Below are 12,605 nucleotides of genomic sequence, written 5' to 3' on the forward strand. Positions count from 1 at the left end.
AATTTGTTTTCCATTTGAACGGTATAGTGTATAATGTTACAAAAGCTGTATATTTTAGATAAATGCTGATTGTTAGATTTTACCGTTCATCAAAGAATCCTGAAAAATGTGCTCAGCTGTTTTAAATATTGATCATAATAATAAAAATAATGTTTCTTGAACAAAAAATCAGCATAATAGAATGTTTTTCTGAAGGATCATGTGACACTGAAGACTGGAGTAATGATGCTGAAGATTTAGCTTTGATCACAGGAAAATTGTAAAATATATTCAAATGAAAGCAGTTATTTTAAATAGTACAAATATTTCACAATATGACTGCTTTTGCAGAAGAGAATTCTTTAAAAAAATAAAAAAATCTTCCTCCTCAAAAACTTTTGACTAGTAGTGTACATAATCCAAACTAGAATGGATTGAGAATATTTCTACTTTCAGCTTTTTATTCTAATATAGTTATAGTGATGATAATTAGTAGAATAATGTTAATTATCTTGACAACTGTTGAATATTCTACTTTCTGTCTAATGTATTATCAGATCATGAGAGCCCTCAGCGCTCAGAGTCTTTTGCTGGGATCGCATCTTCCCCAAGTTCTTCACTGTCTGCATCCTCTCCTCCAGTTTCTACTGTATCAGCTCCTGCATCCATGTCAGCTTCGACCATTGCTGCCCAAAAAGATGTAACACCCGTTGCCTTCCCAAAAGTAGAGCCTGCTACCCTGACTGCAGGCCCAATTCCCGTCACAGCCTCCACCACCTCTGCTGCTCCTTTCTCTGCAGTCGCAGCCCTCATTTGCTCCAGCGTGGACCAAAGAGATGCTACAGTTAAAGCTGAGGGTGAAAAGTCCCTCTCTACCTTACCTACTTATGGGACGCCTCCAGCATCGCTGGTGACCCATGCTGATCCTTCACAACAAGTACTAACTCAAACCCAAATGCAGACTCCGGATGTACTTCAACAAACCCAGACACTACAGTCAGCAATGGCCACCACTGAACAAGCTCAGAAACAGCAGATTATCACTCAGCCCGTGCAGCAGGTTGCTCCTCAGCCACCTAAACTCCAGCCTAGCGAGTCAAAAACACTATCACAGCCAGTGCCAATTGAGACGGTACCTTCACAGGGAGGTGTCTCAGCTGCACAAGTTCAGCAAGTTCCTCACCAACCAGTACCAGTTGAATCTCAACAGCCGGCAATGCAGCAGACTGCTTTCTTGCAGCAACAAAGCCTTCAAACAGCCACTGCTGAGCAGATCCAACAGCACAAGGTAGAACAGTATGTGTCTCAAGAAACCATAACAATTCTGTCCATGCATCCACAGCATGGCCTCCAGACCCAGGATCCTCAACAGGTTCGAGCTCCGTTTCAGCCGGTGATCCCGCAGCAGCTTCCTGCTGAGCAAACACAGACGTTACCTCAACAGGTACCACATGATATGGTGCAAACCACAATGCCTGTACAGAAGCAGGCCTCTATCCAGCAGTCAGAGTCTGAGCTCTCCATGGGTGAAGAAACCATTAGCCACTCTGCCCCACCCCATCCCTCTTCGGACACCTCTCTCCCACCCCTGCCACTCTCTGAAACAGCTCTGCCTGCCCTCTCCCACACTTTCACCCCCTCTCCAGCCCAGCCCTCCTCGGTAGCAGAGTCAGATGGCGAAGGCCCGCCCAAAATTGAGTTTGTGGACAACCGAATCAAGACTTTGGATGAGAAGCTGAGGACTCTTCTGTATCAAGAGCACACTGCTAGCGGGACAGTCCTGGGAAGTGGGTCCACTGGCGGTACTGCTCCTGCTCCCAGCTCCACCTCGGGATCTGCTGCAGCATCCACTGCAGTTGATGAATATTCAGAGCCCTCCAACATGTTCTCCGCTCCTCCTACAACCTCCTCAGACACCTCCCCTCACTCCAGCTCTTCCACCACCTCCTCCACCACCCCTCGCTCTTCCTCTACCTCTACGGATGGAGAGCGGGAGAGAGCAGGGGAGGAGGAGACTATCCCATCTGCTGTGCAACGCCAGCCTGCATCATCCTTCTCCTCTACATCCCCTCCTTGCTCTCTTGTTTCTCCTCCACAGGAGCCTGGATCCCCAAAAGTACAGAGTGAACCATCTGTAAGTGTAAGTGGGGTGTGTTTATCTCGCCTACAGTGACACTTTTTTTGTTTGTTTGTTTTTTTTTACAATCCCAATCTATTTTTTTCCAAAATACATAGAAATGAATGCACATTTTATGGTGAGCGTGTTTCGTTTGATTTTTGTATTGAAATTCATTTTGTTTTTCATTTTGGGTGGAGGGAGGATAAAATAGAAAATGTCAGAGTAATACAGCTGTCCTGATATCATAATTAGGGCTCTTTGATTTCCGTGATGCAGAAAACGCAGATGGAGTCATGCAATCCAGCCATAAAAAATTAATTTTTTGCACAGTGAATAACTGAATTACATGAAGTAGTATTTATTTATTCAATGGAAGCTCATTTCCACCACGGAATTTAAAAAAAAAAAAAGGTAATTGCGGCTTCTTATCCATCAATTCTGACTTTATAACTCATAATTGCGAGTTTATATCGGAGTTCTCACATAATAACTCGCAATTGTAAGTTTATATCATGCAATTCTGACTTTATAACATGTTACTGAGTTGGTCTCACAATTCTGAGGAAAAAAGTCATAATTGTGAGGATAAGAAGTTGCATTTTTTGTTGGGCTTCCATAGGTTTAACTTGAAAAAAACTGACAGTAAAGAAATATAACTTAATGTAACAATAGTACTACTAATAATAAAACTATTATTAAAACATTTTTAATTTTTTTATTTTTTTATTTTCGGAAAATTTACCAGAGAAAAATGCTAACCAGAATTTCATTACCAGAAAAAAAAAAAAAAAAACAGTATTTCTGACAAAAAAAAAGAAAGAAAGAAAAATAATAATAAAAAGGAAAAAAAAAATTAGAGATGCTTTTTACTTTATAGGGCCTTAAAAATGTAATTTTTGTTAAACTTCTAGGGGGAATCCAGAAAAAGACAATTACATAAATAAATAAAACTATGAAAAATAAAACCGATTTCATAGGACCCTACTTAGTGAGAAAAAAAACAGCTTATTAAAAGAATGAAGTTTGTGAAAATAATGTCTTTAAAAGTTTGGCATATTTGATTATTTCTAACAAAAAATACCCAAACTGCTTATTAATATTTAAAAAAATATATATTTTTCAAATTCAAATAAAAAATCAAATACTGTAGTGCAACAAACATGCAAGAAAAAACAAAAACAAAACAGGAAATCAGAGGACCACTGCAGGCATTACAGATCACGTTTTTTTAAAATATCATGTAATTTGACCTTTTTAATGACAAGATAATGTTGTAAGACAAGGTTGTCATCTGATTGTGATGCGAACGTTAGATATGTTTTGGATGTTTGTTAAATATTTTTGAGTGTATACATTTAATCTCAAAAAAAGGTTTTACATTTATTTGTAAAAGGTAAAAAGTACTTGTTACCTTTTAAAAATAATCGTTTTATAATGCACAGGGGTGTACATTTCTAAAATGGTGTATTTTATTTTCGATTTGTAAGTTTCAGCCTTTTCACAGCACTTCTTACATTTGTTTGCTTCCTCTTGTTCATGTGTGGTGTCCAGGCTCCCCCTTCCCTCACTGAAAGCTCCACCCCTGGAGATGTACTGTTGCCTTCCTCTTCTCAGCCGCCTGTCCCCCTGGGGCCTGGACAACAGCAGCAGCACAATGAAGGAGGTGGATATTTTGGCCTAAACCTGACATGTCCTAGTATCAGAAATCCTGTTAGCAAGAAATCCTGGACTCGCAAATTCAAAAGCTGGGCGTGCAAACTGCGCCACTCCGCCAGCTTGTTCAAGAAGCCCAGAGTCCAGCAAGGTAGTGTCCGCAGGAAGCGCGCAAGAGAGAGCGAGTGAGGGGTGTGGTTGGGCACTGACCTAAAACAAATGTTTAGGTTAACCATAATGTAGCTGACTCTTACCTTGCTAGTTAGGGATTTCCTAATGTTTTAAGTCCACTGTTAGAATTAATAATTAACTATTAATCCTAATAGTTCTTCCCTGGTGACGTGGTTGTTGCTGTACTGAAATCATTACATCAAATAGCCATACATTTTTCTTGCTTTAGTTTTTGTTTGAACTGAATTGCTCTGCTGTGCATTAACATTTATGTTGTAGCCTCCTTTTCGTTTTGTCTGCATGGGTTACCCAGGGGTAAGAACAGAGGAGTGTAGAAAGGAAAAAGAATCTAAGAGGGACGACCTTTGTGCATCGCACCTGGATCTGAGTCTCCAGTCCCACCGTATGCAGTGCAGTATTGCGGTGCCCACACCCCTCACCTTCCTGCACCCTTCCTCACTCACCCAGAGCACCTGCAATTGCAAAATAGCACACTTGTTTGCAAGCGACACGGGCCAGACACTAAAGTTTGCACCTGTTCATTTGTTATTTGTTTAGCAATTAAAGAGGCGTGAAACTAGATGCCACAGTATTGTTCATCATACCCACTCTAATTACGTTTCTGTCCATTCTAATGCAAAAATAACAGCTGCAAACTTTTTTAAAGTAAAGAAATTAGCCTGGCCACAATTTATGCACCATTAACACTGAAACTTTAGCAAGTAAGTCATTTCAGTGTCTATCAAAGCCAACAGCCGTTTTTCATATGAACAAGTTTTTTTATTTTCTCCCAGAGCTTTAGATCATATCCTGTTCTTTCCTACCTGGGTAGTTTTTTTGGAAGGTTTTATTTGCTATATTTTTTGCATGTCCATGGGTATGTTTGGAATGGAGTACTAGCATACTGCTGTCCTCTCGGCTTTTTTCAAAAAGTAGTATGTGAAATGGTACACAGTATGCAACTTGTCACAATTGTTACATGTTGCTTCTACCATTCATACAATGCATTAAATAGATCAAAAGTGACAGTAAAGACATTGTTACCAAATATTTCTATTTTAAAGAAATGTTGTTCATCAAAGAATCCTTAAAAATGTATAAATGTGTGTGTGTGTATATATATATATATATATATATATATATATATATATATGTATATGTATGTATATATATATATATATATATATATATATATGTGTATATGTATATATAATTTTAAATCAGTATAGTAAAATACAAAATTATTTCTAAAGGATCATGTGACACTGAAAACTGGACTAATGACTGCTGAAAATTCAGTTTTGCCTTCACAGGGATAAAATAAATTTCTAAAGTAGATATATTGTAATAATATTTCATGATTTTACTGTATTAATAAATGCTGCCTTGGTGAGCATAAGAAACATTTAGAAATATCATAGACCTTAAACTTTTGAGAAGTGTACATTCAGTGGCATTTCTTAAATAAAGTTATGTTCAGTTCTCTACTTTGTAGTAAAAATGGCAGTCTAATCATGAATGAGAATAAAACATTAATGTGTTAAAAGGTAACACAATAGTTATTGCTTATATTTTTTGTTTTATTCCATAAAACCTAAACATTTGCATTCTGTGAACAGTATATATATACTTAGATATTTACACTGTTCAAAAGTTCATTCAGTAAGATTTTTAGTTGTTTAAAGAAGCTTCTTATGCTCATCAAGGCTGTTTATTTGATCAAAAATACAGAAAAATGTAATGTAATAATATTACCATGTAAGATTATGTATTTCTATTTTAATATAAATTAAAATCTAATTTATCCCTGTGATTTAAGCTGAATTTTCAGCATCATTACTCAAGTATTCAGTGTCACATGATCCTTCAGAAATCATTCAAACATGCTGGTTTATTTTGAAACCTGTGATCCTTTTTTTATCAGGATTCTTTGAATAAAAAGTTAAAAAGAACAGCATTTATTTAAAATAGAAATCTCTTGTAACAATATACACTAGCATTCAAAAGTTTGGGGTCAGTACATTTTTCTTTCCTTTTTTTTTTTTTTGTTTTGAAAGAAATTAATACTTTTGTTCAACAAGGACGTGTTAAGTTGATGAAAAGTGATAGCTAAGGCATACACTACTAGAAAAGATTTCTATTTTAAATAAATGCTGTTCTTTTTAACTTTTTATTCATCACAGGTTCCAAAAAATATTTGGCACCACAACTGTTGCCAACATTGATAATAAATCAGCATGTTAGAATGATTTCTAAAAAAATCATGAGAGACATAAGACTGGAGTAATGGCTGATGAAAATTCAGCTTTGCATCAGAGGAACAAATTATTTTTTAAGGTATGTTAAAATAGAAACTATTATTTTATATTGTAATAACATTTAGCAACATTACTGTTTTTTCTGTATTTTTGATCAAATAAATTCAGCCTTGATGAGCATAATCTTTAAAAAACATCACAAGTCTTACTGATCCTAAACTTTTGAATAGCAGTGTAGTCACCAAAATGTGCAGCATACAACCAGAGAACACTAAAAGGAATACTGTGTCATACTACTTATACGAATTTGTCTGGATGTTCAATGAATACCAGAAAAAAATGCATACTGTGCAAAATGTGTATGTATTTAGTATGAGTAATACAGTAGTATGCCATTCCTAACATAGCCTAAATGTACCGTAATATATTCTAGCATCAGTCCAGAAGAGTTTAAGCCTAACAGACTTCATGTTTAACATGCATATGTGTGTACATATGGTTGTGTATCATAAAAAGCACCTTAGGAACCATGTTTAACTAGAAATAGTCCCTGGAATGATACTGAACACACATGCTGACTGGTATCACTGTTGCTCTCTAGGCAGTGATATTAGAATCTAACAAATGAATGCAATCGTGTGAGTGTGGATGGATGGGGGCATTTTACATGTTTATTATTCTCTGATGTTTTAGAAGTTGTACTGCAGATTGTTCTTCCATGAACTGGTTTTACTGTTTGTTAAAGCTGCTCCCTGCCTCCCTTCCCCACACCCATTCCCCATCACACTCTGCATCCACTCAGCATGACGTTTGAGACGATAATCATGTTCGTATTCATGTTCACCGACTGCCAGTGATGGTGTAATTTGCCATGCTGACTCTATAATCTTACCATGTGAACATGCATGGATGCTTGTTAGTCAAAAAAGATCTCTTGTGTGCTTTAGTTATTAATGCCACCTTTCTGTGTCTGTGGTGTCTCTTGTGTGTTTGTGTGTCTTGTGTGTTTGTTTGTGTGCTTATGTTCTTTTATACCAAATACACTGTGTTTTCTGTATGTCTTCATTTCATTTTACTATTGTCATTGTGTTCCCTCGTCTTTTGCGTCTCTCTTTATTCTTCCTGATAAGATGGCAACTTGAGCCAGGGGATGGAGGAGAGGGAGGCATCTACAAATGACCAACCCTGCTCACGCAGAGGCCGTTTCCAGGTACTGCCATTATTCACTTTTATTACGTTATTCGTCACGATTATAGGAGACCTATTATGCCACTTTTTACAATATGTAATATAAGTCTCAGGAGTCCCCAGAATGTGTCTGTGACGTTTCAGCTCAAAATACCCCACAGATCATTTATGATATCATTTTTAAAATGCTGTTTTCGTGCATGCCTCTTTAAATGCAATTGAGCTGCTGCTCCCCACACTCTTTTTCCAGAATAGAGCTGTGCCTTTACAGCTTGTACCTTGGATACTTTGCTAAAAACATCTGTTTGGTTTTGATTATCATGTCTTATCACGCTAAAATCATGCTTTTTATACCATATCCGTTTAAACGTCTGATATATTGGTATATACAGAAAGCATGGTATGTGAGTACTCTTTCATGTCCTATTGTGCTTTAACGGTCAAATACACACAAGTTTATGTTTAAAACACACAGGAGTTACACAAACAGTCGGTTATGTCTGTGAAGGTAAACAGCTGGGAAAGAAATCTCATGTTTATATTAGATCTGTGTGGCAACAGCGTAATATTCAGTAAATAAATCAAGAAATTGTCATTGGGACTCAAAATAGTGTTCTGTGCTCATCTGTGCAACCAATGACAGAACAGTTAGCATGCTTTGCTCAAACTTTTGCTCAAACCACTGTCACTGACGTTTTCTGGGTTGTTAGATGCACTAGGGACCTGATTATAGCACTTAAATGTGACCCTGGACCACAAAACCAGTCATAAGGTTCAATTTTACAAAACTGAGGTGTACACATCATATGAAAGCTCAATAAATAAGCTTTCTATTGATGTATGGTTTGTTAGGATAGGACAATATTTGGCCGAGATACATCTATTTGGAAATCTGGAATCTGAGGGTGCAAATAAATCAAAATACTGAGAAAATCACCTTTAAATTGTGCAAATTAAGTTCTTAACAATGCATATTACTAATCAAAAATTACATTTTGATATGTTTACAGTAGGAATTTTACAAAAAGTCTTCATGGAACATGATCTTTACTTAATTTCCTAATGATTTTTGGCATAAAAGAAAAATCAATAATTTTGACCCATACAGTGTATTTTTGGCTATTGCTACAAATATACCCCAGCGACTTAAGACTGGTTTTGTGGTCCAGGGTCACAAATATGGAAAAAGTCAGATTTTCATGATGTGTTACCTTTAAACTTAAAGTATCAACTGTTCCCATTCTCTTTTATCATAGGTGATTCCAGTGTCCCAGTCCGCAGAGCCCCTTTCAACACGGGAAGCAGCACCTACCCAAGGAATCGCTCAAAGAAAAGTTGGGCGTTTCTCAGTCACCCAGGCCGAACAGAGAGATGAACATTTGACAGACAGCTCCCCCGTGTCACCTGACCTTGAGCGAGAGAGGAGAAAATCAAAAGGAAAAGATGGCGAGAAAGATGAAAAGAGGACTACAGCGCCCAGCCACCCACCCAGGAGTCACGCGCACTCGGCCGTGGGCAGCAGCGACGATGAGAGCGAGGTGGAGGATGAAGATTTGAGGAGAGAACTCCACAAACTGAGAGAGAAGTAAGAGAAGTTCAATTCTGCAGTGCTGTTTTTCTTTTCCTCTCTTCTCATACTGATGCTTCCTCTCCCTTTTATCTTTGCAGACACATCAAAGAGGTGGTATCCCTGCAGGCACAGCAAAACAGAGAGCTGCAGGATTTGTACAGGCAGCTTCGCTCTCTTAAAGACCACAGGCAACCTATGTCTATGATGCTGCCCCGGACCTCTCCTCTGCCCACCGCACCCCTCGCCATCTCCCCACGCAGACCACGACCCGCCAAAACCAAGCTTCGACCCCGACCCCACTCTCACATGGATAACAACGGAGTCACACACCAAGGTACTAGTACCACCATACAGTGCCTTGCGGAAGTATTCATACCCCTTAATTCTTTTCACATTTTATGTTGCAGCCTTATGTTAAACTACTTTAAATTACTTTTTTCCCCCACATCAATCTACACTCCATGCACCATAATGACAAAGCACAAAACAGGTTTGTAACAACTTTGCAAATTTATTAGGAGTAAAAAACTAAAATGATTCCATTGCATAAGTATTCATACCATTTTCTGGGACACTTGAAATTTAGCTCAGGAGCACTCACATATCACTTGTAGATGTTACTGTACTTCGAGTGGAGTTAAACTTTGCCAGAGTATGATTTGGAAAGGCACACAACTCTTAGAAAAGGTCTAACAGAAAATGCATATCAGAGCAAAAACCAAGCCCTGAGGTCAAAATAACTGCCTGTAGAGCTCAGAAACAGGCTTGTTTCAAGGCACAGATCTGGGAATGAGTTCAGAATAAAATTCTGAAGGCTTTGAAGGTTCACAGAAGCATGTAGCCTCCATTAACCATAATGGAATAAGCTTGGAACAACTAGGACTCTTCCTAAAGCTGGCCAAACTAAGCAGTTGATGGGGAAGGGGCTTGGTTATACTGCTGACCTCAATTCTAAGCATCGTGTTTGAAGGAAACCAAGCACTGCTTATCACCTGCAGAGTACCATCCCAAAAGTAAAGTGTGCTGGTAGCAGCCTCATGCTGAGGGGCTGATTTTCAGCAGCAGGGACTGAGGGACTCGTTAGAGTAGAAGAAAAGCTCAGTGCAGAATATAGAGATGGCCTTAATGAAAACCCAGTCCAGTGAGGTGAGGCGAAGAATGGTAGATAACTGGCAAATGTGCAAAGCTTGTCGCATCATACCCAAAAAAAAAGCTGTAAAGGTGCTTCAACTAAGTACTGAGTTACATACTAATGAATACTAATGCAATGCACTTATTTCAGTGTTTTATTAAAGTTGTCACAAAACTGTTTTTTGCTTTGTCACTATGGTGTATGGAGTGTAAATTGATGTGGGGAAAAAGTAATTTAAAGCAGTGTAATGTAAGGCTGCAACGTAAAAAACTTGAAAAAATGGGTATGAATACATTTGCAAGGCACTTTATTAGAGAGAGTTAGAATAAAGCTATGATTTTTTTTTTTACTATAATTAACATACCATTTTCTCTTGATTTTTACACACAGGGAGTCTTCAGCTGTCTAGCAGTTATTCTGGTGGAGAGCAAAGCAGGCTCCACTCATACTGCAAGCCAGAGAAAAGCCAATCGCTGACCGCTAATAGAGGTACTAAACCTATAGAACACGCTCAAAATAATACACTACTGTTCAAAAGTTGGGATCAGTAATGCGTCGTTGCTGAATAAAAGTATTAATTTCTTTTTTTTTTTTTAATAAACGATTACTTAAATTCAGCAAGACTGCATTAAATTGACCAAAAGTGACAGTGAAAACATTCATAATGTTACAAAAGATTTTTTTTTTTATTTCAAATACATGCTGTTCTTTTAAACTTTTCTATTTAAGAAATCCTTGAAAAAAATCTCTCCACAAATATATTAAGCAACACTGTTTCTTAAGCACCAAATCGGAATGATTTCTGAAAGATTATGTGACACAAAAGACTCTAATGACTGCTAAAAAATTCAGCTTTGTCATCACAGGAATAAATGCCATTTCAAAATGTATTAAAATAGAAGTTATTTTAAATTGCAATATTTCACAGTATTTCTGTCTTGGTATATTTTAATCAAATAAACGTTCTTTCAACAACATTTAAAAGCTCCCAAACTTTTGAACAAAGGCATAATTACTAAGAAATTATTTGAGTAAAGGGATTTTTATTTAACAGTTCCCTCATTTCTTTTTCAGACCAGAGTCCTTCAGCCCAGGGTTCTGCCAATAGAAAGAGCACATTCACAGATGAGCTGCATAAACTTGTTGATGAGTGGTCAAAAGAAGCTGTGTGCCCTGTTCAGCCCAAGCCTTCACTGAATCAAATCAAACAGATCCAACAAGTGCAGGAGTTGGGCGGATGGGGCCAGACTACTGAGGTAAAGCATACATGAAGCAAATGTCTCAAACATGCATATGTAGACTGGCCTGTATGGGTTCAAATATTTTTTGGTGTTGTGTGAAATTTTAATTATAACTGCACCTTAAGACCACTAGTGAGAAGTGCTTATTTTGTGTTTTTTCTTAAGTTAAATTTTTATTTTTATTAGAAATTATACAGCATGATGTAAAGCGCATACTTGGACTCAAAGGGCAATCCTCAACCCACATTAAAAAATTCATAACAATATGAAAGTACGTAACTGCAAAATATTGTGTGCTCAACATCATACTTGTTTACACTTTTTTTTAAAGACACCCAGGAGTGAGTAGCACACCATGAACAATCAACAACAGACAAAAAATGCTAATCTTTCATTTCACAACAACAAGACAATTAAACCTGTTGATTCGGCATAATAAAAGGAACTTTTCTCACTACAGGAAATTTAAAGTCTGACAGTGATCGTCTTAAAGGTGATTGCTGTGAAGGTGGGTCTGTAAATGAGATTAATGCTGTGCTGACTGTTTAAAGGGTTAGTTCACCCAAAAATGAAAATTCTGTCATTAATTACTCACCCTCATGTCGTTCCAAATCCAAGTCATTCAGTGATTCAACTATGATGTTATAAAGCTAGTTTACTTGTTTAAGACTGACACAGAAGAGAAGAAATGGTTTGATAAAGTTATTTTTGTTTTCTTTGCACACAAAAAGTATTCTCATAGCTTCATAAAATTATGGTTGAACCACTGTCACATGGACTATTTTAACAATGTTCTTACTACTTTTCTGGGCCTTGAACGTGGTAGTTGTGTTGCTGTCTATGCAGGGTCAGAAAGCTCTCGGATTTCATCATAAATATCTTAATTTGTGTTTTGGAGATAAACAAAAGCCTTATGGGTTCGAAACAACATGAGTGTAAGTAATTCATGACAGAATTTTCATTTTTGTGTAACTATCCCTTTAATACTTAAAAGCACACTATAAAATGACTATTGGCAATGAGCTTGTAATCAGACATTATCAAAGCGAAACATAATGGCACATACATTATACAGATACAAGAGCTAGGCAAGAAGCTTATTCAAAGACCTGATGAGCTTTAATTATCTCCACCAACCTCTCACACTTACGAAATGATCATAACAAGCAACAACATGTTTTACGATCCAATCAAATCCTGATGGACAATATCAAGTCCAGCCCTACATTTGGTATGCTGTTCAACTCTATTTATTTCACAATATGGGAAAATAGGATAGTCGAAATTTCCTTTC

This window comes from Garra rufa, chromosome 18 (assembly GCF_049309525.1).
Source record: "Garra rufa chromosome 18, GarRuf1.0, whole genome shotgun sequence".
Lineage (NCBI taxonomy): Eukaryota > Metazoa > Chordata > Actinopteri > Cypriniformes > Cyprinidae > Garra > Garra rufa.